The sequence below is a fragment of the Peromyscus leucopus genome, chromosome 1 (assembly GCF_004664715.2).
Source record: "Peromyscus leucopus breed LL Stock chromosome 1, UCI_PerLeu_2.1, whole genome shotgun sequence".
Classification (NCBI taxonomy): Eukaryota; Metazoa; Chordata; class Mammalia; order Rodentia; family Cricetidae; genus Peromyscus; species Peromyscus leucopus.
The window spans coordinates 124,595,441-124,619,477 of record NC_051063.1 but is presented as its reverse complement, the minus strand read 5'-3'; the positions used below and the strand labels follow the sequence as shown (position 1 = coordinate 124,619,477).

The 24,037-nt window shown below is 49.2% G+C and overlaps 1 protein-coding gene and 1 non-coding gene across 4 annotated transcripts in view; one reads left to right on the top strand and one right to left on the bottom strand.

Moving 5' to 3' along the window:
- Nucleotides 1-24,037, top strand: part of Znf710 (zinc finger protein 710) — a 73,502-nt gene that overhangs the window by 2,265 nt on the left and 47,200 nt on the right. Inside the window, exon 1 of one of the 3 annotated variants that reach the window (XM_028873732.2) lies at nt 137-1,007. The exons of the other annotated variants lie outside the window; for them this stretch is intronic. The gene's annotated coding sequence lies outside the window, so the exon portion shown is untranslated. Of the gene's footprint in view, nt 1-136; nt 1,008-24,037 lie in introns of those variants that run through there. 3 annotated transcript variants of the gene reach the window in all.
- On the bottom strand, nt 20,243-20,319 carry Trnae-uuc. Its single transcript has one exon. It is a non-coding gene; the product is annotated as a tRNA-Glu (tRNA).

Here is a 24,037-nt window from a genome sequence, read left to right as displayed (position 1 = left end):
CCCGGCCCGGGACTCAAAGTTTCACCCCTCGCCGCCCCGCCCCTGCGGCTGCCCACAAACTTTTTACTCCGGGAACGGGTGGGGTGGCCGCGCGGCGGGGCCGGCGGGGTGGCGAGGGCGCAGCGCGCTGCTGGGGTGCCGGGTGCCCCTCGTGGTCAGCGGGCATCTCCAGCCGGGGGCCGCGGGTCCCGGGTGCCCCCCCCCTCGGTGGCCCCGGCTCGGACCTGTTGACGGCGCTCGCCGGGTGCAGGGGAAGGGTGGGCAGATCCCCATGGCTGGTCTGGAGCCTCCGGTGGCTCGTCCTCCCTTCCTCGCCGCCCCCTCTCCCTCTCCTCGCGGTCATTTTCCTAATTGGACGGAGCTGTGGGGCGTGATCGTCGGCGTCAGCTCGGGGAGCCCCCCGAATCCGGTGGTCTTCCTTCCCCCCACCGACTCTCAGACCCCACCGAACCGGCCTCGGTGTTCCCCCCCACCCCGAGCTGCGGACTTGCTAACTCGTGCGTAGCGGGTTGTTGGGGTTTTTTTTTTCAACTTGCCTTTTAAGATGACTTTTATGGTCCCTGCAACTGCTTCCCTCCAGTCTAAACTGTAGTTTGGGAAGATTTAAAAGGCCAGGGAGGTGCTTGTGTGGCCTCTAACTAATCCAAAACGGTCATTAATGGATCTCTCCGCCCTGCGAGATGGTTCCGGCCAGGCCAAGCAGTAGCCTGGGTGTGTTTTCGCCCGGACACTGCGGAGTTCCTTCACGGTCTTAGCGGCCGGCCTGCCAGGGAGGGGACACTTGACCCGCGGCCCCAGTGCCCTATCTTCGAAGGGCACCCTGGGCGTCTTTCTTTCCGTTCACAATGGAAACTGCCCGCCACTGCCCACCTGAAGACGTGACTAGTCCCCGTGGATACCTCGGACGCTCACAAAACTCCCCCACAGGTGTGCGGAGGACTTTGTGCCGCTGGGGGTCATCCGGCCAGCTTTGACGCTGCCCTCTCAGGCCTTGCCTTTGTACATGTGTAAGTAAAAGCAGCCAAAGTTCATTTCTGCCAAAGAGAAGAGCTGATGTGTGGGAACAGGAGACGGCGGGGGAGGGTTTGTATCACCTTCCTAGGGCCCTTCAAAGATCCAGGGAGCTGGTGTGGGACGCGGGGAAATGGTCCTTCGCCGGCTTTAGATTTAAGAAAGTGTCTTGTTATCAAAGCTGAGGGGCCTGTCTGCTTTTTATTTTGAGAGGTAGTGTGACCATCACTTTTTCACTTCTTTCAAAGCAAACTTACCTTTGAGAGCTTTGCTTAGTGGTTTTGTCTGCTCCCCTCCCGTCGTCCCACACGTAGTAACCCTGCGCCAGGCACCTGCTGCTCTTGGAGCACAACCTTGAATTGATCACTTCCAGCTCCAGCCACCTTGCAGAGCCGGCTTTACTGCCTGAGGGCACTGGGCAGAGCTTAGGGTAGGGGCAAGGGACAGTTGGGTTGTATTTTCTTCCTCTAGTCTGGTCTGGTTTCCTGCGTGACGGTGTGCCAGGAGTTTCAGTGAGTTGACACGGGGTCAGACTGACTTCTAGAGTGTCTCGGTTGTCTTCTTCAAGCTGTTCTGAGCTGACCCTCGGTCTCATGGTGTGGGAGGCATTTGTTTGTGCTCAGGTCCCTTCTATCACAACCAGGCATTTTCTTTTAGGCTCTCTGTCTAGAGGCAAGGAGACAGACAAGGTCTGGACTGTCTTTTGGGTTGGAGGAAAGAAAATGGATCAGCAGAGATTTTGTATGGTTTCTGGTTTAGGTTTGCCTTGTGGCTTAGAGATGTTTCTAGCAAGGCTGCTCTTGGGAAGTAGCTAACTACTACTTCCTTCTCTTTGGAGAAGTGTCTCATTACCTAGTCCAGACTGGCCTTGAACTGGTGATCCTCCTGTCTCAAGTTCCTGCGTGCTGAGACTACAGGCATGTCCCACCACACCTGGCTGTGGTATAGCCTCTTTTTAGAAGGGAATAATTATCTGTGGGTCACAGCCCCCTTTGGGGGTTGCATATCCGATATTTACATTAAGATTCATAACAGTAGCAAAATTACAGTTATGAAGTAGCAACAAAATATATATACATACATATATATGTATATATATGTATTATTTTTTGAGACAGGGTTTCTCTGTGTAGCTTTGCACCTTTCCTGGATCTCGCTCTGTAGACCAGGCTGGCCTCGAACTCACAGAGATCCGCCTGCCTCTGCCTCCCAGGTGCTGGGATTAAAGGCATGTGCCACCACTGCCCGGCTCAACAAAATAATTTTATGGTTGGGGTCACCACTACATGAGGAACTGTATTAAAGGGTCACAGCATTAGGAAGGTTGGGAACCACTGGAATAGTAGAGAACTAAAAGGAAGAGTCTATTGCATCTCAGAGGAACCAGATGAAAAGGCCCACCACTCCCCCACACTGATGGGGATGTTTGGTGCCGCTTCCTTCCTTGGCTTGACCACCCACAGATCCCTCAGGCCTTACTAGGGCTTGACCCCAAGCAGGTTCACTCAGTTTACCAAAGGAAGGATTCTGCATCTGCTAGGTCTCTGTTAAGAACAGTGGAGCCAGTCCTTTGACTCCAAAACTAGAAGATCTTAGAGACTGTTTAAAAACATCCAAGGCAGGAAGAGTACCCCATGGAATAACAGTCACTAGCAGGGCAATCGCTCAAATCTGAGCCCCTGGGGTCTCTTTCCACAAGGCCTCTCTACCTTTACTGCTGCTACGGATTCGCAGCCACACATAGTTCAAAGAACATGGCTGTGAGGACATGAAACCAGCCATGGGCTTGTAATGCATGTACGGGCCGAGGTAACATCGCCTTATTTTGTAGGTATGCCTTACATGCTGCTCTGGAGGACTGGGCCGGCCAGGGCAATTATTGGGAGAGCTTGCTATTTTAGCACCAATCTCTTTAAAGCCTAGCAGTTCAGCAGGGTAGAAGTTTAGTCATCAGGATGTTCCTAAATTACCAGGTTTTGATCTGGAATACTTTCTTCATACTTTGTACTTGTGTGTGGTTTATTTAGGGTTAGCTAGAGGGGCAAGAATGGGGACAGAAGGAAGGGTTTCAGTAGCTGATCCCCATTCAGGGCTTAGAGCTGTTAGAATGTCTGTTCAGTGGGGGCAGAGGGCTGGGCTATCTGTGGATTTCCCCCTACCAACATATTTATTATTTATTGATTGCTTATTTGCTTTGCCCATTGCTAAGCCCCTGCAAGACTAATATATAGTTGGCCTTTCATAAATACTTGTTGAATGATGTACTGGACATTAGGAAAAGCCTTTCCCTCCCAGGAGGAGCCCAGAAATGACACACAGAGGCAGGGACAGGGAGGTGATTGATGGGCGCTGCAGAGTTGTGCTGTGATTCATTGTTTCAAACAAGCTCCAGACAGGTAAGGCGGGAGGGGGTTGGGAAGAGTGGATCCTGAATGGGTGGAGCCACAGGGTGGAGACTTCTGCAAAACAATAGAGAGGTTTTGAATTGGACTCAGACACTGGGAGAATAATATAATCAGGTGTTCCAGGCCAGGATTATGCTCAAGTATATACATCATCTCCCATAGTCCTTGCAGGTGCTGGCAAACACCTTGCTATTCTCATCTGGTAGCCTGGGAAACAGCACAGAGGAGTTAAGTCACTTGTCTGGGGCTTCAGAGCCGGTGTCTGCTTCTCGACAGTAATGATGTGGTCAGGCCTCTCATGCGAAGGAACTGGGTCTTCAGCTTTTGGGTTCTTCTGAAAGGATAGTGGAAGAGAAGCTAAAAAAGAAATTGTCAGCCTGCAGCAGAGGGGGGGGGGTCCTCACACTGCCTGCTGATGGTTCAGCCAGCGAGGACTGACAGGGTGTGCTTATTTCCCAGGGTCTCATTACTCCCCGGTAGCAGTGCCAGATCAGGACTATTTTTGTACTTGACAAGAATTTAGGATGCATGCACACACATCTGAACACAGGTGATGCCCGCATTGAATCTAGGGTTTTGCACATGGACAGTACCGCTGAGCTACATCCCTACTCGATTGGAATACGTTTACACTGGGGCAAATGGCTCAGGCAGTAAAGTGCTTGGAGGACCAGAGTTAGATGATCAGCACCCACGTGAAAATCCGTGGTTACCCACTTGTCACTCTAGAATCGGAGAGGTGGAGACAGGAGGATTTCTGGTGCTCACTGGCTAGCCAGCCTAACTAATCCAGGAGACTTTATGTCAGAAGCAAGGTGGGTGTCTCCTGAAGAATGACCCTCTGACCTCCACCTGCATGCAAACATGTATAGATGCACCTGCACACACAAATGGCGCTCATCTATAAGAACACACACATACACACACACACACACACACACACACACACACACACACACACACACACACAAGGTCACCGTTGGCCTAGAGGTCTCCAGCAGATGTCCCACACATCCAGTCCAGTCTGCTAGCCCAGCAAAGCGCAGACCATGGCAGCTGCTTGTTTACAGGCAGTCTGCGGTGTTCTAGACACTGTGCTGTCCGGTCCTCCTAGAGCTTGCAGTCTGTCTGGGAGACAGACATTAAACGAATAATTACACAAATAGTCTTTAATTACAGTTGTTATAAGTGCTTCAAAGGAAAAAGTTCAGAGGCACAGGAGCCAATAATTAGGGAGGGAGGAGAGAAGGGACAGGTCCTGGAGAAAGGGCATTTGAAGCAGCCTCCCGACTTGGAAGGAGGGCTTTAACCAGGGTGGTATACGTCGTTGTTGTTTTCTTCTTTCTTTGGAAATAGAGACAGTAAGAAGAGAAAGGCGCCCTGATAACAATGGACAGGGTTAGACAGATGGTGCAGGTCTAACTCAGAAGCCTTTACAAACATTTAATTTCTTTATTTATCATGTATGTGTTCGGGCACAAGGATGCCCTGGTGTCTTGTGTGGAGCCAGAGGACAACTTGGAAGAGTCAATTTTGTCCTTCCATCACGGGGATCCTGGGGAACTGAACTCAGGTCACAGGGACTTGACAGCAGGTGCCTGAGCCTGCCCAGCTCTCCTGCTGACAGCTCCCTTCCCCTCCTGGTGGGTTTTTGTTTGTTTGTTTTTAGTAATGACAGCTGGCCTCAACTTGCTGAGTGGCAGGCCTTGAACACCTGACCTTCCTTTAGTCCCTCCCCCGTGCTGGGACTGCAGGCATGTGCCACCATTCCGTGCCCTAAGTTCACAGCTATCCTCCTGCCTCCCCAGTGCTAGGCACACATCTCCAGGCCTGGCTTGGTCTGTTCACTTGGCTATAAAACCTTGCTGTTGTTCATGTGGTTGGTGCACCAGCAGCATCACCATTACCTGGGAGCCAGGCAGAGATGCAGACTCCTGGGCCCCTCCGTAGATTTGCCGAGCCTGCGTTTTAAACAAGCGTGCTCTGGAGGTGGCCCAGGTGAACGCAGGTCCTGAACGGGGAGCTTAGTCGTGCAGGCAAGGAGTGGTGTGACCTGGAACAACTTCTCCTGCAAGTAGCAGGGAATCGGGCAACATCACAGATCCCTCCTGGCGCCTCTGACCTTTAGCTTCTGGAGCTTTGTGCTACTTCCAAGCTTGCCGAGGGCCTGGGCCTGCACCCCGCAGCCTCCACCCCTGCACTGCCTTCGTGTGGACCCTCCCTTCACCCCAGTAAGCACTCAGGCACCATTAGAGCTTTGGAGAAGTGTCGGAGGAAGTTGTAAGAAGTACTGGAGCTTTGTGGCCCAGGCTGGACACGGGGAGATGTAGCCCTAAGTAAGGAAAACTGGCAAGGTCACAGGACTTTAGGGAGGAGAAGTGGACGTTACAGGGGGCGGGGAACCTGCTCAGTAGTTCCGTGGGTGGGATCTTTGTCCCTGGACTCCTGAAGTCCCTGCCGGGAGGACTAGACAGGGGTGCTTTACCCTCGCCATTGGGGTGGGGTTCTTACCTGAAGCCATGCAGGTTGTGTGTGTGGCATTCTGGAAGGAGACTATTCCTCATTAGCTTCAGAGGAGCCCTTGGCTCTAGCTCAGTGGTTCTCAGCCTGTGGGTCTCGTCCCTTTGGGGGTGTTGAATGACCCCCTTCACAGGAGTCACAGATCAGATACCCTGCATATCAGGTGTTGACATTATGACTTGGAACAGTAGCAAAGTTGCAGTTATGAAGTAGCAATGTAATAATTTTATGGCTGAGGGTCACCACAACATGAGGACCTGTATTAAAGGGTCACAACATTAGGAAAGTTGAGGACCACTGGTCTAGGCTAAGCTCAGTACTGGTGATAGATAGAATCCAGGGTCTCATGCTTGCAAGGCTAGAGCATCACTACTTTATCTCTAGCCCTTTTTCTTTCACTTTCATTTTTAAAAATCATCATGTTGGGGAGGGGTCTAGGTGCATGTGGCTGTCAGAGGACAGATTGTGGGCATCAGTTCTCTCCTGCCACCGCGTGGGTCCTGGGGATTGAACTTGGGTTACTAGACTTGGTGGTGGGTTACTAGACTTTACACTTGGAACTGTCTTGGCTGGCCCTCTCTTTTTATTTTGAGACAAGGTCTTACCAAGTTGCTGGCTTAAACTTGCCTTGCTCCATATCCAGGGCAGAATTTGAGTGGGTATCCCCCAGCTCTTTGATTCAACAGGGCACAATCCTAAGTACTTTACATACTTTCTTTTAGCTCATTTACTTATTTTTTTTTTCTTTTGTGGTGGCTGGAGATTGAGACAGTCTCCTATAGCCCAGGCTGCCCTCCAGCTTTCTATATAGCTGAAGCTGGCCTCGAACTCTAAATCTCCCTTCCTACACTTCCTGCGTGCTGGGATTGCAGGCATGTGCTGCTGTGGGGAGCAATGTTTAAATATTTAAATTAGCTCCTTTAAATAGAATGACTTTCCTGAAGTCACATGTAGCAAGCATCCTTGGACAGAGGTGGCATGGGGGTGAGATCTTTTTAGTGGTATACACTGATGTTGCAGAGGCACACCCCGCCCCCCCTTAGTAAGCGTCTCCTGGTCGTTCATGTATGTGACAGAAGAATTTTCCTAAGGAGACAGAGAGTGGGATGGGGCCAGGTTCCCAGACTGCCTCTGGAAACCCCACATCACCACTGGGTCCAACTTCCTCTTCTTTGCAAAGCAAAGAATTAGCAAACAAGATTACTGCAGCCTTGAAGACTAAACATTCTGGAAGGGGAGCCTTTGAAGAACTGCACCCTTGAATTAGGGGAGGGGGTTGTGAGAGGAAATTGGGGTAGATCCCCAAACGGAACAGATTAAAGGGTGTTAGAACCGAAGCCGAAGCCGGGCCAAATGCATGTCAGCGGCATCAGAAGGTGAAATAACTGGTTTTATTACCTCCTAATGAATGTGCGGTGCTCCGGGACCTGACCCTCCCCCACGCCAGTGCCTTGTCCCAGCACCGAGGCTTTCGCCCTCTCCTTTACTCCTTCCTAAGCTATCTGAGTTTCCGTTGGTATGATTTTCCCTTTATAACCTGTATGCGTGTGTTTGCAAACGAGGTCAAATCACTACCAGAAGTAGGCTGGCCTCTAAGAGGGTTTTGGTTCTGTCTTTCACACCCGCCATTGTACGACTTTCTGGTATTAAATATATATATGCTCTATTGTGTGTTTATTTCTGGGAGTGCGCAGAGAGCTGTGGGAAATGTGAGGATTTTCTGAGCCGCCAAAACTAAGCCTAAGAGATCACGGTGGCCCAACTGTCTTCTCTCTTTACCCCTGCTTAGGAACTGCGGAGTCAAAATGAGGTTGGAAAGATGGCAACAGATGCCCAGGCTTAAGTGAGAAACTAACCCTGGTGGCAACTCGCTCGTGTGTGGACCGTCTGGGGTCGGGGGAGGTTGTCCAGCTGGGTGCCACCCGGGACACCCTCTCATTTCCAGTAGGACGGTGATGGCATCGTTTCCTGGTGATGAAGGCAGTTCTGCGTGCCTGGGAAAACCCAACAGGCAAACGTGATTGCTGGTATAATGTGCCATGCCAGCATGGCTTCCTGGGGACCACGTCCAGGCTGTCCTCTTGAGAACTGTCAAGGGTCCTTTGGAAGCCAGTGGTGTGGTTGGTTAATCTCACTCTGATTCCGATACTGGACCCTGAGCTTACAAACTGTCTTGCCGACACATGCTTTGTTCCATCGTTGTGACTCTGTTAGCTTTAGACCTCAAGACCCCCGGCAGAAACGACTTTCCTTGACCTCCCTCTACATTCCCGGCTTGAAGTGGGCCTGTGCACCCCTGCCCAAGTTGGAAACCCGTGCCTGCTTCCCTAGGCGTAACACCCCCCCACTCCCCCACCCCCGACGCCTCAGTAGGAGTGGGCTTCCCTCATCCTGGGCTCCACGTTTCTGTCTACGCTTGTGGACAGGCCAGTCTCCTGTCACCATTCTGTGTCACCTCCTTGACGCTAGAATTCATTCCCTCTCCTCTCTGCCTGCCTGACTTCTCCACAAGGTTACTATGAGGGACCGTCTAGCCCACTGGGGTCTGGCTTCTCACTGGTCCCTCTCTCCGATCCTGCTCTCTGCCTTTTCTCCTGACCTTGCTGCACTGTGGCGTCTTGGTCACAGTCCTCTGCATTGGGCTTGCTCCCACATGTCTGGTTAGTCCAGCCTGAGTGGTGAAGGCTCTGTCTGGGCCACGTGCCCCCATATACAGTCCCCATTCGGGCTCCCTGTGGTTTGTGACCCATTCTGACATCTATGCTGTTGGAACAGGGAGTTCAGGCCTTTACATTTGGTATGGTTTATATATTTAGCTGGGATTACAGATGTGCACCCCCCCCACACATCCAGATGTGGTGCTGAGGGTGGAGCTCTGCACTTTGAGCTAGCATGCACTCTGCTAACTGAACTACACCCCCAGCTCCTTGTTCTGTTTTGAGACAGGGCCTCATTGTCTAGATCTTGCTAGTTAGTCTAGAACTTGTGTGTAGATCAAGCCATCCTCAAACTTGTAGAGGTCTTCCGGTCTGCGCCTCCCCAAACCACGGCTGTACCTATACAGACTAAAAAAGATTTAAAGATACTTGGTGTCAGTTTTTTTGTTTGTTTGAGACAGGGTCTCTCTACATACCCTTAGCTGTCCTGGAACTCAGTATGTAATCCAGGCTAGCCTCAAACTCTCAGTGCTGGCATTAAAGGCGTGCACCACCACGCCCTGCCTTTTCTTCTCCCAAACAGTACAGTTGCCACTGTCCCTGTTCATGCTCATTTGTTATGGTAGTTTAGCTGTCTGTCTTTCTTTCTTGTCTGTCTTTCTTTTTGTTTTGTTCTGTTTTTTTTTTTTTGTTTGTTTGTTTTGTTTTTTTTAAGACAGGGTTTATCTGTTTAGCCCTTGCTGTCCTAGAATCCACTCTGTAGACCAGGCTAGTCTCGAACTCAGAGATCTGCCTGCCTCTGCCTCCAGAGTGCTGGGATTAAAGGTGTGCACCACCTCTACCTGGGTCTCACTCTGTAGCTCTGGTTGACCTAGAGCTTGTTGTGTGGACCAGGCTGACCTTCACAGATCTGTCTGCCTCATCTCTTGAGGACTGAGATCAAAGGCTGCAACACCATTCCGGTCTTCTTTTCTTTCTTTAATCCCACGAGTTAATTAGGTGTTGTGGTGGTTTGAATGTAATTGTCCCCCGTAAACTCAGGGAGAGGCGCTATTAGGAGGTGTGGCCTTGCTGAAGTAGGTGTGGCCTTGTTGGAGGAAGTGTGTCACTCTGGGGGCAGGTTTTGAGGTTTTCTATGTTTGAGATAATGGCCCACTGTCACAGACCATTTCCTGTTGCCTTCTGATCAAGATGTAGCCAGCACCATGTCTGCCTGCACGCCGCTCTGCTCCCCTCCATGATGATAATGAGCTAAACCTCTGAACTGTAAATGAGCCACCTCAATTAAATGTTTTCTTTTATAAGAGTTGCTGTGGTCATAGTGTCTCTTCACAGTAATAGAAACCCGAACTAAGACAGGTGTTCTTAAAAAAATTCTTTTACGAGTCTGTGTGTGTGTGTGTGTGTGTGTGTATTCATGGGTGTGCACACTTGAGCATTTGCTCACTCATATTAGAGCTCCAAGGACAACTTACGAGAGTCGGTTCTGTTCTGCCCTGTGAGATCTGATGACTGAACTCTGATTCAGGTTGTTGGGCTTGGCAGCCAGCATCTCAGAGCTGCTGAACCATCTCCCCAGCCGGGTGCTGTTTTAAGTGCTGTATGTACTTACACTGCCTTGGCTTCCTTTCCCTCAGGTTTCTCCTGTCATCTCAACTCTTTCTAGGATTATAACACTTTATGGTGATGCTTTTTCAGTCAGAAAGTTTCAGTTTCTATTTGGTTAAAATGTTATTTTATTCCTATATTTGAGGATAGTTTTACAGGGTATAAAATATTAGCTTGACTGTTATTTGCTCTTGGTACTTATAGGCAACATTCCACATTTGTTTGTTTTTAGGCAGGGTCTCACTATGTCTCACTTTATAGACCAGGCTGGCCCCAAACTCACAGAGATCCTCCCACTTCTGCCTGGGGCCAAAGGCATGTGCCACCAGGCCTGGTCCTTTCATTGTGGGTGTAGGAGTTGCCGGCCCAGTGACTGCCCTCTAATCGCTCTAGGGGTGGGGAGAGCAGAGGGAGCACTCTGTGCTTTTGGATCTCATGCTGTTGCACCAAGGATTCATTAGGACCTTACAACAAGAGTGGACGACCTCCTCGGATCCCCACACTGGGACTCAGAGCTTTTTGAAAGTTTGGAATCATGTTTCTTATTTCTGGAGCCCCAGTGCCTGGCTCACAATGTAGCTCTGATTGGCCTGGAACTCATAGATCTTCCTGCCTTTGCTTCCAAAGTGCTTAGCTTAAAGTCCTGCACCACCAAGACTGGCAGTTTGCTTGCTTTTTGAGACAGGGTCTCATTTGACATCTTTGGCTGGCTAGGGACTCACTGTAGTCCAGGATAGCCTCCAGCTTAGAATAGTCCAGGATAGCCTCCAGCTTAGAATAGTCCAGGATAGCCTCCAGCTTAGAACGTCCCCCTTCCTCTGATAGTGCTGAAATTATAGTGTTCTGCATCCGGCTAGCCTTGTTCTCTTCCTAAGCCACCATTGTCTTGCCTATTAGGTGGGGGGAGGTGGGAGGAGGGAGGCTCGGACCCCCACACTTGGACTCAAAGCTTTTTGAAAGCTTGGAGCCATGTTCTTTATTTCTGGAGCCCCAGTGCCTGGCTCACTGTTGGGAAGAGTCATTGCTTAATAGATATCTATTGATTGACCAGAATTTATGGTAAAATCAATATTACTCTTCTTGAATAATAATAAGAATGTTGTAAGACCACCTGTCCTGTGATCGTGAATGAGTCCAACTCACTCTTTTTGGCCATTCACTGAAAGGCACCTCTGAAAGTCTCCCTCCCACTGAGGGATTGACATCCAATGCAGCAACACCAGCCAGGTGTCAACCCTGGGCTCACAAATGGTGTGAAGAGACGGGAGGGCTGTGCAAAGAGCATGACCTGGAGGGGACTGGACATGAATTGCAAGAGAGGAAAAAGGGCCTTGAGAATGACCTACCAAGCCCGGCAGTGGTGGCGCACGCATTCAATCCCAGCACTCAGGAGGCAGAGGCAGGCGGATCTCTGTGAGTTCAGGACAGCCAGGGATACACAGTGAAATTCTATCTCAAAAAACCAAAAAAAGAAAGGAAGGAAGGAAGGAAGGAAGGAAGGAAGGGTGAGTAATGTAGGGGCTGGGGTAGATTGCTGGCCTGGCATGCACAAGGCCTCAGCAGAGGCCAGGAAAGGACAAGAAACACATTACTATATGTCAGCTGAAGGTGGCACACACCTTTGATCCTAGCACTCTGGGAGCCAGCGGCAGGTGGATCTCTGTGGTTTGAGGCCAGCTGGTCTACAGAGTGAATTTAGGACAGCCAGAGCTACGTAGTAAGAGCCTGTCTCAGGAAGAAAAAATAAAAAGAGGTGGGAGGGAAGGAAAGGAAAGGCAGAACCGCTAAGCCTCGATTGGTGGAGAACTGGGAAACACATTTTCCAACCACCATGCAGTTGTCGTCACAGGAAGAATGAAGTCCGGTCATGTGCCGATGTGTACTCGGGGGATCTGAGGTACAAGTGAGAAAACTGGGGGTAGGATGCCTGGCTGAGCAAGGACTCGGCACTTCGACTTACAAGTGCTTTCCCTAGGGAGAGGAGCTGCCGTCTACATTTTGAATTTTGTGCCTTGTGCATATACTACCTGGTAGAGAAGGATTTGGTGTGGAAGGACAGGAAAATGGGACGGGGAGGGAAGACTCCCAGGTGTGCTCAGCATTATCAGGCACCCCTTCCTGTGACTTATGCAAGCTTATCATTTTGTTTTTAAGGTTTATTTATTTATTTTTGTGTATCTGGTGCTCTATCTGCATGTACAACTTTATGCCAGAAGAAAGTATCAGATCCCATCCATCTCTCCAGCTCAAGCGCTCTCTCTCTCTCTCTCTCTCTCTCTCTCTCTCTCTCTCTCTCTCTCTCTCTCTCCCTCTCTCCTCTCCCTCCTCCTCCTCTCTCACTCTCTCTTTCCTCCTTTTGTTTGCTTGGGTTTTTTTGTTTGTTTTTTGAGGCAGGGTTTCTCTGTGTGGCTGTCCTAGAACTCACTGTGTAGACCAGGCTGGCCTCAAACTTAGAGATCCACCTGCCTCAGCCTCCCGTGTGATAGGATTAAAAGGTGTGTGCCACCATGCCCAGCTCCAAACGTTCTTCTTTTTAATTGACAGACACTTCACTGGTCAAGAGCCTGTCTCCATCCATCTACCTTGGTCTAGGCTCAGTTGAACGTGGGTGAATTTCTGCTCCTGTCTCTCCAGCGGGCGTGTGTCTCCAGGGCAAAGCTCAGGCAGTAGGTGGTGAAGGCGAGCCCCCTACCCTGCCGGCCACATCCGACACAATGAGGAAGATTAGAGATGGATAGGCTCCGCAGTCCGATCTTTGAAGTGGCCGGCTTTCATCAGAATGTCTGAACTTCAGCTTTATTTCAAGGGAGCTTTTATTACTGTTGGTGGACTGGCCTGAGGCGGGTGCCGGCCACTCCAAATGCCCGGGGAGATCACTGCCTGCTCTCGACTGACGCCGAGGCCTTTACTCTGTTTTATGGTCAAGGAGTTTTCAGAGCTGAAAGCACTCAGTCCATGGAAGATTCCAGCAGAATAATTTTAAAAACACATTTTTCTATGCAGAGGTGGAAATGGGATGGTATGCCTTTATGCCTTTAATTAAGGGGGTGTGTGTGTATATTTTTTGTTTTTTATTTAAAATATCTGCATTGTTTTCCAAAGCCAGGGTATTGCCTGCTTTCCCTATACCAAAGGGAAGTGCTGTGTAGAGGAGAAAGCTAGAGGTCTTGGCCATATATATTACGAGACTGTAATTTACAGGCTACAGCCTCACTCGGGAAAAGAGTTTGGTGTCACTAAGAGATACAAAGCCACCCTGCTCCAGCTGGCCTGGTAGGTGGTATGTTTATTTTCTGAGATAGAGTTGTTTCTTCAGAAAGAGGCAGGGGCCTTGCAGGGGTGGTCACAGGGTAGGAAGTTCTTGGGACTTGTGTTCATAACGCCTGACGCGTTCACCAGGGACCCATCCCAGCAGCCCACCTTTGCCGTTTTCCTGTGTCTGATTGACCATCTCGGTGCCGGCTCATCACCATGTGGATTTCCTGCCCAGTGAGGGAGTTGAATGTGTGAATGGAGAGGAGGTGCCCCATAAATGTTCCCCAAATAGATGCATTTTGATACTTGAGATAGACTTTCAAGCTTTGGGCTTTTGATCATAACAAGGGCTGGAGACATCCAGCCGCCTCCTTTGCTTCTGGGGTTTTCCTGATACTTGAATAATTAAGTCTGCTGAGTGGAGTTATGCTCCCTTGGGCTCCAGGACACCGGTTTGAATGAGGACCACTTCTGATATGGTGTACAGAGCTTAGGGGAATTTCACTGCTGACCCCTATTTTGGAGGCTTTTTAAAAAAACCTCGATTGTAAAAGTTAGTTCTGTGCCCCCAAATCTCAGCATAGAAACTGCCCCCCTAACCTTTTTGAGATGAAGTCCTCATGTGGCCCACGCTGGTCTTAAATTGGCTGTATAGCCTAGGCTGGCCATAAACTCCTGATCCACTTACCTCTGCCTTTCAAGTGCTAAGATTATGGGTGTGAGCCACCACTTCTAGAACACACACACACACACACACACACACACACACACACACACACACACACCCCCATGCAAGATAAACTATTACTGTGTTACTCAGGCTAGCCTCTAATAACGATCAATCTTCCTGCCTCAGTCTCCTGAGTAGTGGGGTTACAGGTAAACTTAGCTAGAAACTGGTTACTTCCCCTTCCTTTTGAATTTACGGTCCTGTGGGGGCCACTGCCCTTTCTTCAAAGAAGGGCCAAGATAAGGGGGCTTGGCTTTCTCGCCCTCAGCCCCTCAGTTCCACTTCCTCTGTTCTCACGGAGAGGGCCTGCACAGAGAGGCTGTGTCCTCAGAACTTGAAGACTTCATTGGGATTGTGTGGCTTTATTTTAGGGGTTCACCCTGAATGCACTGAGTAGAACCTTCTGGAGGATTCTATTCCTTTTGTCCAGACCGCATTTCTTAGTCCTTGAAAAGACTCAAATATAATTTTAAGATGTTTCTGTCCAGTTTTTTTTTTTTTTTTTTTTTTTTTTTTTTTTTTTTTTTTTTTTTTTTTTTTTTTTTTTTTTTTTCCAAATCCACCTCCTTCATGTATTTGAGGAATGAAAAGTTTGGATCTTGGAGCTAGCTTCCCCCTCACACCTTTCTCTGAAAATAACATTAGCCATGCAAGTTAGTACATACTTGTAATTCTTCAGGACACTGAGATAGGATCACTGTGATCACCAGGAGTTCAAGGCCAGTCTGTACCTCAAGCCAGTGTGGAACAATAGAGTGAGACATGGTCTGAAAATTAACAAAAAGAGTCACCACCACAGGCCTTTAATCCCAGCACCCAGGAGGCAGAGCCAGGCGGTTCTCTGTGAGTTTGAGACCAACCTGGTCTACAGAATGAGTTCCAGGACAGGCTCTAAAGCTACACCTGTCTAGAGAAGCCCTGTCTCAAAAAACCAAAAAAAGAAAGAAAGAAAGAAAAGAACAAAAAGAGGGCTGAGGGGGGGGGATGTTTCAGTTGGGAAGTGCTTGCTTGCTTCACAGAAGACCCGAGTTCAGATCCCCAGCACCCACGTAAAAGTCCAGTCACAGTGGCACACCTCTGTAATCTCAGCTCTGGGAAGGTGGAGGAGACAGGCACAGCCAGTCTGTCCTGGGAGCTGCAGGTTCAGTGAGAGGCCCTGACTTAAAAAAACAAGGTGGAGCGCGATTGAGAAAGACACCCAGCACTGATCACTGGCCTCTACATGCAAGTGCATTCATGTGCATATGTACAAGTGCACACCCTCCCAGGAACACATATATATACTACACACAGAGATAGTAAAAAAAATGATCTCTGATTGACCTCTTTCTTTTTCAGGGTTTCTCTGTGTAGCCCTGGCTGTCCTGGAACTCACCCTGTAGACCAGGCTGGCCTTGAACTCAGTTACACCTTCCCCTGCCTCCTGAGTACTGGGATTAAAGGCGTGTACCACCACCACCTAGCATGACATTTTTTTTTTATTACAAGGAGATTTATTGCAGAAAAATTAGGATTATAAATGGGCAACAAAAATCTATAATTATTAATATTTTAAAAGGAGAATATATGTATACCCCTTCAGCGTGTTTTTAACTCAAAAATTGAGATTGTACTGTTTGTACCATCTTGTTACTTAATTAACAATGTTAAATTAGTTTTTTAATTAAAATCCTCCTTGGGTTAAACATTCTCCTTCGAATCACTGTAAAGGATTTATAGCTTTTTTTTTTTTTTTTTTGAACCAATGGATGGGCTTTTTAATCAGAAGTTGGCATGTCTTCCTCAATTGCTGTTTGCCTTATTTTTTGAGACAAGGACTCTCAGCCTGGAGCTCACCAATTGGCTTTGATTGGTCAAGCCCCAGGGATGCCCCTGTCTCCATCTGCCCAGTGTTGGGGTAACTGCAGTCTGGCTTTTTACTTGAGTGCTGGGAATCAAACTCAAGTCTTTTTTTTTTTTTCCTTCCGAGACAGGGTTTCTCTGTGTAGCTTTGGAGCCTGTCCTGGAACTCACTCTGTAGCCCAGGTGGGTCTCGAACTCACAGAGATCCACCTGCCTCTACTTCCTGAGTACTGAGGTTAAAGGCGTGTGCCACCACTGCCAGCTCCAAACTCAAGTCTTAATATGTGCACAGCTGGCAGTTTACCAAGTAAGGCATCCCCCAGCCCCAGGACTGCGATTTATTTAACCCAGTTTTCTGAAGTTAGGTTGTGTTCTGTTTTTTTGTCCTCATTGTTTGGGTTTTTGGAGACAGGGTCTCACCCTGTAGTACAGGCTAGTCTGGAACTCTCTCTAGCCCAGGCTGGCCTCAGACTCTTGGCAATTCTCCTGCCTCAGCTTCCCAAGTACATGGATTATAATTGTTAGCCTCTGTGGTGGTTTGAAAGAAAATGGCCCCAAAAGGAGGGGCACTATTAGGAGGCGTGGCTTTGTTGGAGTGGGCGTGGCCTTGATGGAGGTGTCGCTGTGGGGGCGGGCCTTGAGGTCTCCTATGCTCAAGATACCACCCAGGGCGGCAGTTCACTTCCGGTTGCCTTCTGAGGAAGATGTAGCCAGCACCATGTCTGCCTGCGTGCTGGCCGCCACGCTCCCCGCCATGATGACCATGGAGTAAACCTCTGAAACTGTAAGCCACCACCTCAGTTAAGTGTTTTCCTTTATAAGTGTTGCCATGGTCGTGGTGTCTCTTCACAGCAATAGAAACCCTATGTGAGACATCCTCTATTCTCCCCTCAAGGACATACATAGTTAGGTGGTTAAATCACCTTGCTGAAATGCCCAATGTATTTTGGTTTCTTAACACCAGCTTTTAACTCTGTGGACTGTTTGGTTTGGGTTTGGGTTTGGGAAGGATCATAAGTTTTTTTTTGGTTTTTCGAGACAGGGTTTCTCTATGTAGCTTTGCGCCTTTCCTGGAACTCACTTGGTAGCCCAGGCTGACCTTGAACTCACAGAGATCCGCCTGCCTCTGCCTCCCAAGTGCTGGGATTAAAGGCGTGCGCCACCACCGCCTGGCCGGATCATAAGTTTTAAGACTTTGTCCAAGTCTTTCCCACAGGCCTTGTTAGCCTGGGAAAGAAAAGTCTACCTTGGTGCCTCTGTTTTGCACCATGAGCTCCAGGTCTGAGTTCAGAGGCCCTGTCTTGCCTTTTCTAACCTCAAGCAATAGTCAGTTTGTGGTTCCCTGGGAAACCTTTTCCTAGGGCTTAGGCCAGAAGGGAGCCGGTCAGGGAACTGAGGCCTGTCTCTTTGGTAGGACGATAGCCCTAAAACAAACATCCTGTCCAAAATCTAGAGACCTCTGTGGGAAAACGCTGAGGCTGGCCCTGCTGGGCCTGGGTGGAGGGGCCTCCTGATATCCTGTGTAGGCTTCTGTCCAGACTTGGGCCTCCCCCACCCTGATCCTTCCATCAGCTGCTAAGGGAACAGAGGGAAGTTAGATGGACTTTCTTGAGGAAGTAGCATTTGTGTGAGCTAAATTGGGCCCTTCCTGTTCCTTGTCCTGCCCGGCTCTTCCTCCTTTTCCTCTCCCGGTTCCACGTGGTCCGTTTGTCGTGGTAGTTGGTGGGGGGCTCTTGGGGCCTTCTCTCCTTAGCTTCTTCCTTACCCTTTTATTCTTACTGACATCGCGGCCCGTGGTTGGCCATGTCCACACATCAGAATACTCCCCTACCCTCTGGACCCTTCTGTCCTGACAGGACTGGTCCAGCTGAGGCTCAGCCCAGCCTGCTGTCTTGTCTCGAGGCTGCCTGGAAGGCCACAGGCTTGAGGAGGCCCAAACTGCCTCCCCCCTCCAGAGACCCAATATGCCAGCTGCTGCTGCCCAAATGGGTAACAAAAAAAAAAAAAAAAAAAAAAAAGCATACAACCCCAGCCCCGCGAGAAGAGCGTCATTTCGGTTTATATGAACCTGATGACTGGAGCTAGAAATGAGAGGCGCAGGTTGGGAGAGGGAGCCTGGATGCTTCCCCTGGGGTGGGCTTTGTTTAAATTTTAATATGCTCTTCCTTTCTCTCCAAGCACCAGCCAGGCTCCCAGCTCGCTTTGTCACTCTACCCCTGTTATCTTGCTGGTGGCTGAGATCCCTTATCTGCTCTCTCCTCCCTTTCTTCCTGGTGGCGCACCCCCATCCCACAGCCTCTCCCTCCCCCACTTGTGACAGAACATGATGGATTCCCTCCTGCGACCTTAGATGCGGATGGCACTTGTCACTCTGCTCTTTAGCCAGCCAAGACTTGGGGAAAATGGACTACTTTTAATGGTGTGGGACCCACCAAAGGTACCAGCCCTAGGCCACTTGAGTGTCTTGAGAGAGGTGTTCTGGCCCACCCTTAGCACCGTGGGGAGCCATGGGTCTGAGGGGGCGGGTCTCTGCTGTGGGTAGCTGGAGATGGAGTCAGCGTGATCTAGCTTTTGACTTGGCGCCGATTCAGCTTTGGACATTTGTTACCTACTGTATCCTTTGTAGGCTGAAACTGTATAAAACCAAAATTCAGGCTGCTTTTACCCAGGCAAGCCCTGATCCAACAGACCCTGTAGACCTGAGCTCCGGGAAGGTCAGGACCCACGGAGTCACAGGGCTCAGGATCTGAACAAGTGTGCTTTTCAGCCCGCTCACGGTCCCCAGCTTCCCAAGCCTTAGTTTCACAGCCTGTGAACTGGGCGTAGGCAACTCTCTGTTTTTAGTATCTATGCTCAGTGCAGTCATTATTTCCCGTGGATCTCAGGGCTGTGAAGTCAGGGGAGTTCTGTGTGCTGCCCTGAATCTTCTGTTCTCTTAAGATTTTCCCTTCTTATCTCCATGTCTTCATTTAATCAGCAAATTGTTACCAAGTGCCTTCCATTGGCCCCGCTCTGTGATATAAAGGTGAATGTCATGGTCTCTGTCCCTAATCTGCAAGTGATACTGGACATTGGATTTACACACAGCTTGTGAAACTGGCTGCAGTTTGGTTGTTGTTTTGTTTTCTGGTGTGGCTTTTGTTGTTTTGTATTTTGTTTTTGTTGAGACGGGGTGTTGCAGTGTAGCCCAGGCTGGGCTTTGAACTTGTGGGGAATCATCCTGTCTCAGCCTGGCAAAGGCTGAAATTACAGACTGGAGCTACCACACCTGGCTTGTCGCAAAGGCAGAGCCTGGGGCTGCTCGGGCTGGAAGCATGCTAAACTTCTTCCCCAGCCTGGAAATTGGCTCTTTGAATGCCCTGGGGTGGGGAAGGGTGGGGTCATGGGTTGATGGCCATAGGGTCTGACCCACAAAGGGACCAGCAAAGCACAACCCCCGGGCACTGAGGAGATGGCGGTGGCTGGTGTGAATGGGAGGTGGAGTTTGGGGTAGAAGATGGAGATGCAGATACAGGTGGTGTGAATTGAGAATGTGTCAATCTCAGACGCCCTCCCGAACCTTGTCCTTACCACCAGTGGGTTCTGAGCAAAGAGACAGCGTGGAGATGACTCCGGCATGACCGTGGCCAAGCACTTGGCCAGAGCTGTGTATGGAAAGCCCCTTGGAATGTTGGCCTGAGAGTGGAGGACCCCCTCATGGGAATACATAGGGTACTTCTGCTTGAATTCTTTATTGTTTTCTCCCAGAATTCCCTCCTGGTGTGAACAGACAATTTACAAAAGTATGTCCTCTCTACTTGGCTGTGTTTGTTAAAGCTTGTTGAGAAATTACCCAAACTAAAATTTTTTCCACTGGGGCATGTTCTGCATACCTGATTCTGCATTTAAGAATGTAGCAAGAGCTTCTGAAATGTGGCGTAGGCTGGAGCTGGGCTTCTCCAGCAGGGCGAGGAAGGGGGCCAGTTTGAGCACTCACTGTATGCGCAATACCAGGCTAGACTTATTTACTTCCGAGTGTGTGTGTGTGTGTGTGTGTGTGAGTGTGAGAGAGAAAGAGAGAGAGAGACAGACAGACAGACAGAGAAGCACATGAGAGCTGGAGTGTAACTGGAGAGCTTCTCTCCAGCTCCCTCCAGACCCCGGCACTCCGACAGCCCAATTATAAAATAGACACACAGACGCTTATATTATTTACAAACTGTATGGCCCTGTGGTTCCCATACCGGGAGTCGAACCCGGGGCCGCCTGGGTGAAAACCAGGAATCCTAACCGCTAGACCATATGGTTGGGTCTGAGTGGCTGTGGGACTGGCGGGTGACAGAGATTTGTCCTGACCGTGGGCAAGGCAGGAAAACTCTAGCTACACTGGAAGTCAAAGGACAACTCGCAGGAGCCGACTTCTCCTTCCTCCCCCTGACATCTTGCTGTCTTTGGTCGACCATCTTAATCTTAATCCATTTCCTACGGGAAAGGACCAGGAGTCCATTTCCCTTTTGACTCCATGGGCCTAGACTGTCCACCACATTGGATGGGATCTGACCACTACACTGGAGGGGGGTGATTAGTGAACCCTGATTGAGACAACTGTTTACCCCACCCCTATCCTCTTGGCCCCAGCACGAGCTCAGGCCAGAGAGAATGCAGGGTAGGGACAGGAGGTAGATCTCAGTCGGGGGGAGGACTCCAGGAAGTGGGAGTCCCTGTGATAGGGAGGGAGCCCAGGTAGCGGGCAGGACTGAGGAGCTGGGTCACCTAGTGTAAACGATGGGCCTTCCAGGGACAGCCAGGGACCACCTTTCTCCCCTATTGTGGCTTCCGCACACTTCTACCCCTTTCTGGGGACAATAAGGAGCCAGCTCTAGACCTCCCTAAGGTGTCCGGCCACTCTCTCTCTAACTGCTGTCATTAGAAAGGGCAGCAGGAGCTAGTGGACTCTCCAACATGGGCATCCATTCCCTTTTCCAGAACCACAGTGACGGCAGTTCCCTCGCAGGCCACTCCCCTCAGGTGTGTCCAATCCAATTATTTTTGTTGGCTTCCTTAACTCTGATTGCGGGAGGAGGGTTGCTAAAGCCCTGTTCTTTCAACAGTGGTGTATCTGTCACCAAACCTTAAGAGGAGAGAAAGAAAGCCATATTAGTCAGCTTTATGGTTCTGAAGGGAATTTGATAGACATGAAAATGTTAACAGTAAAAATTGCTCATAGTCTCCTAAACTAGAAAGTATGACCACCATGTAGTCCCCTCAGCCCCCACCCCACCCCACCCCACCCCCACCTGCAGCACACACTGCACTTGAACGTGGCCATAGGCACATCGAACTTCGCCTCCTCCTCGTCTACTTTTGACATACCATTATGGCAAGCAGAAAGTTTCCAAGCACTTGGGCTTTGTGAGTGAGCACACGCTCTGCAGACCTGCTGTTGGCTCCCTTAACCGACTGCAGGAACTCACAATTCTACCCAAAACAGAAACCGTGCCAGCCCAGGGGGTCTTTGATCACCGTGCAGTAAACCCAGCCAAAACACTGCACACTCAAACTCGCTACAGCCCAAACCCAGCCACTCAACAAGACTGTAAAGCGTGCTTCCGAGGTGTTGCTGGATCAAGGAAGAAATAAAGATGTAGTGACGAATATTTAGAGAAGCATTAAAACCAGAGCACTGCATATCCAAACCTATGGAAGACAGTTGGTTCTAGTCTCATAGCATCAAATGCCTTTATTATGAAAAAGAGAAAGAGAGAGAAAAGAGTAAACCAAGCATTCAGCTTGAGATCCTGGAGGGGTGCGTGTCAGACCCCAAGGAAAGTGAAAGGAAAAACCAGCAAAAGATAAAGGCAGAAATAAATGAATTACAAAACCAAAACACTGAAATTAACAAACGTGTCCAAGAGCCGATTCTGTTTTTAAACAAAGTCGCCAAACCTGGCGGATTTATTTGAGAATGAAAGGAATAAAGAAAACAATAATAGGACCAGGAAAGGGGGGGCATTTCAATAGATCTAGAGATTTTCAAATGGAAAATTTATGCACAGCAATAGGCTTATATTTGAAAATCTCAATTAAATGCTTGCTCCTCTGAAAATGTATATGTTGCTAATGGAGGAAAAAATCATGATTCTTATCAGAAGCTGCCTCCCCCACCCGAAGACACCAGTCCCCCGGTGCTTTGGCTGGTTAATTTCAAATTTGATGGTGCTGATAGTGTTACGCTATTCTGTGGCTTTAGCAAAAGATAGAGAAGTCTCTAGTTCGTTCTACAGAGCAAAATAAGACTGATATTAAACGTGCCAAAGAGACCAGATTAAAGAATGAAAACTCTAGGTAGGAAATAGAATTCAATAACATATTAAACAAGTCATCACCACAACCCAGTGGGGCAAGAAGGAAGGAGAGTTAGTATCAGGAAAGCTTAATATAGTAACTATGGTATGCTAATAAGCTAAAGCAGAGAGATTGTATTAACCGGGATATGTACTTCGGGAGGATTGATTACATTTCTACCTAATCAATATGCCAAGAGGGAAGCATAAGTGTGGGTGCCATTTTAGCATGATTCAAGGTACCTGTGAAGCTATTAACGGGTGTTACAAGTGACCAGCAACAGTCAGTCAGTCACGGTGTGGAAATCAGCCAACAGCAGGCCAGGAGGCCTGCATCGCTCTCCCTGTTCAACATTGTGCTTGAATTCAGTCATCTCAAAGCCAATAACATAAAGGAGTGAAAGTAACAGTAACCCCAGTTTTAATCAACATCACCGCTAAGGCTGGGGGCAGATTTCTAAAGTTCAGAACCAATAAAAAAAAAGGCATCTGAGAAGTCAGGCGCGGGGGAGGTGTGGCTCAGTGGGCGGGGAGCTCCTGCCTAGCTGCGGGGGGGCCCGGGTTCCATCCCCAAGGCCACAAAACCAAAAGCAAACAGATTTGGCTCTGAAAAATTTGCAGCATTTGTATGCAGACTGTCAAACGATGGAGAAAGGATTTTTATCATAAGTACATACCGATATGCTGCTTTGTTGTTGATGATGTCGTTGTGGTTTTTTTGTTGTTGTTGTGGTTTTTTTTTTTTGTTGTTGTTGTTGTTTTGGCTTAGGTTACTGGTTTTGTGTTTGGTGACAGAGGAAGCCAGGCCAGTCTGAGATCCTTCTGTCTTCACCTCTACATTGTTACCATTAGGGAGTGTACCTTCCACACGCAGCTTAGCTTTGTTTTGTGTTATCAATTAAAGTTAGTCAAACTTGGTGACCGAAGCCTATAACCTCAGCATCTCAGGAAGTTGAAGCAGGAGGATAGCCACAAATCTGAGGCTGTCTTGGGTTACAGAGTAAAACCTTAACTGAATAAGTAAGAAATAAATTAAAAAAAAAAAAGTTTTTGGTTTTCTGAAACAAAGTTGCTTTGTGTTTACCTGGCTGCCCTGGAACTCCCTTTGTAGCCTCAAATTCACATCGATCTGCCTGCCTCTGCCTCCCAAGTGTTGGGATTAAAGGCGTGCGCCACCACCGCCCAGTTTAACAAAAGTTTTAAAAGCAATATGAATAGACCCCATGACTAGCAAGTAAGTATCTGGCACAAAGAACTTGCCAAGTGGCGATCTTGATGAACTAACTACTCAGGGACCAGTTCAGTGTGTGACAGACACTGCATTGAGTTAGTATTTGTTGAGAACCTGTTCTGTTTATCTGGTGTGGATGTGCCTGTGTTTGCATGTGTGTGCTCGAGTGTGCACACACACATTTGCGACGTGTGTGTCTGCACCGTGCAGTCAGAGGACACCCTTCAGTGTCCGTCTTTGCCTCCCCTCTGTTTGAGACAGTCTCTCACTCTCTGGGGCCTATGCCAGGCCGCTTCCAGGGACTTCCTCCTCCTCCTCCCATCTCACCATAGGCGTGCTGGTGTTACAGATGTGTGCCACCCCAACTGGCTGTACTATGACTTCTGAGGATCTGAACTCAGCTCCTCATACTCTTGGCAAGTGCTCTTATCCACGGGGCCATCTCCCTAGCCCTA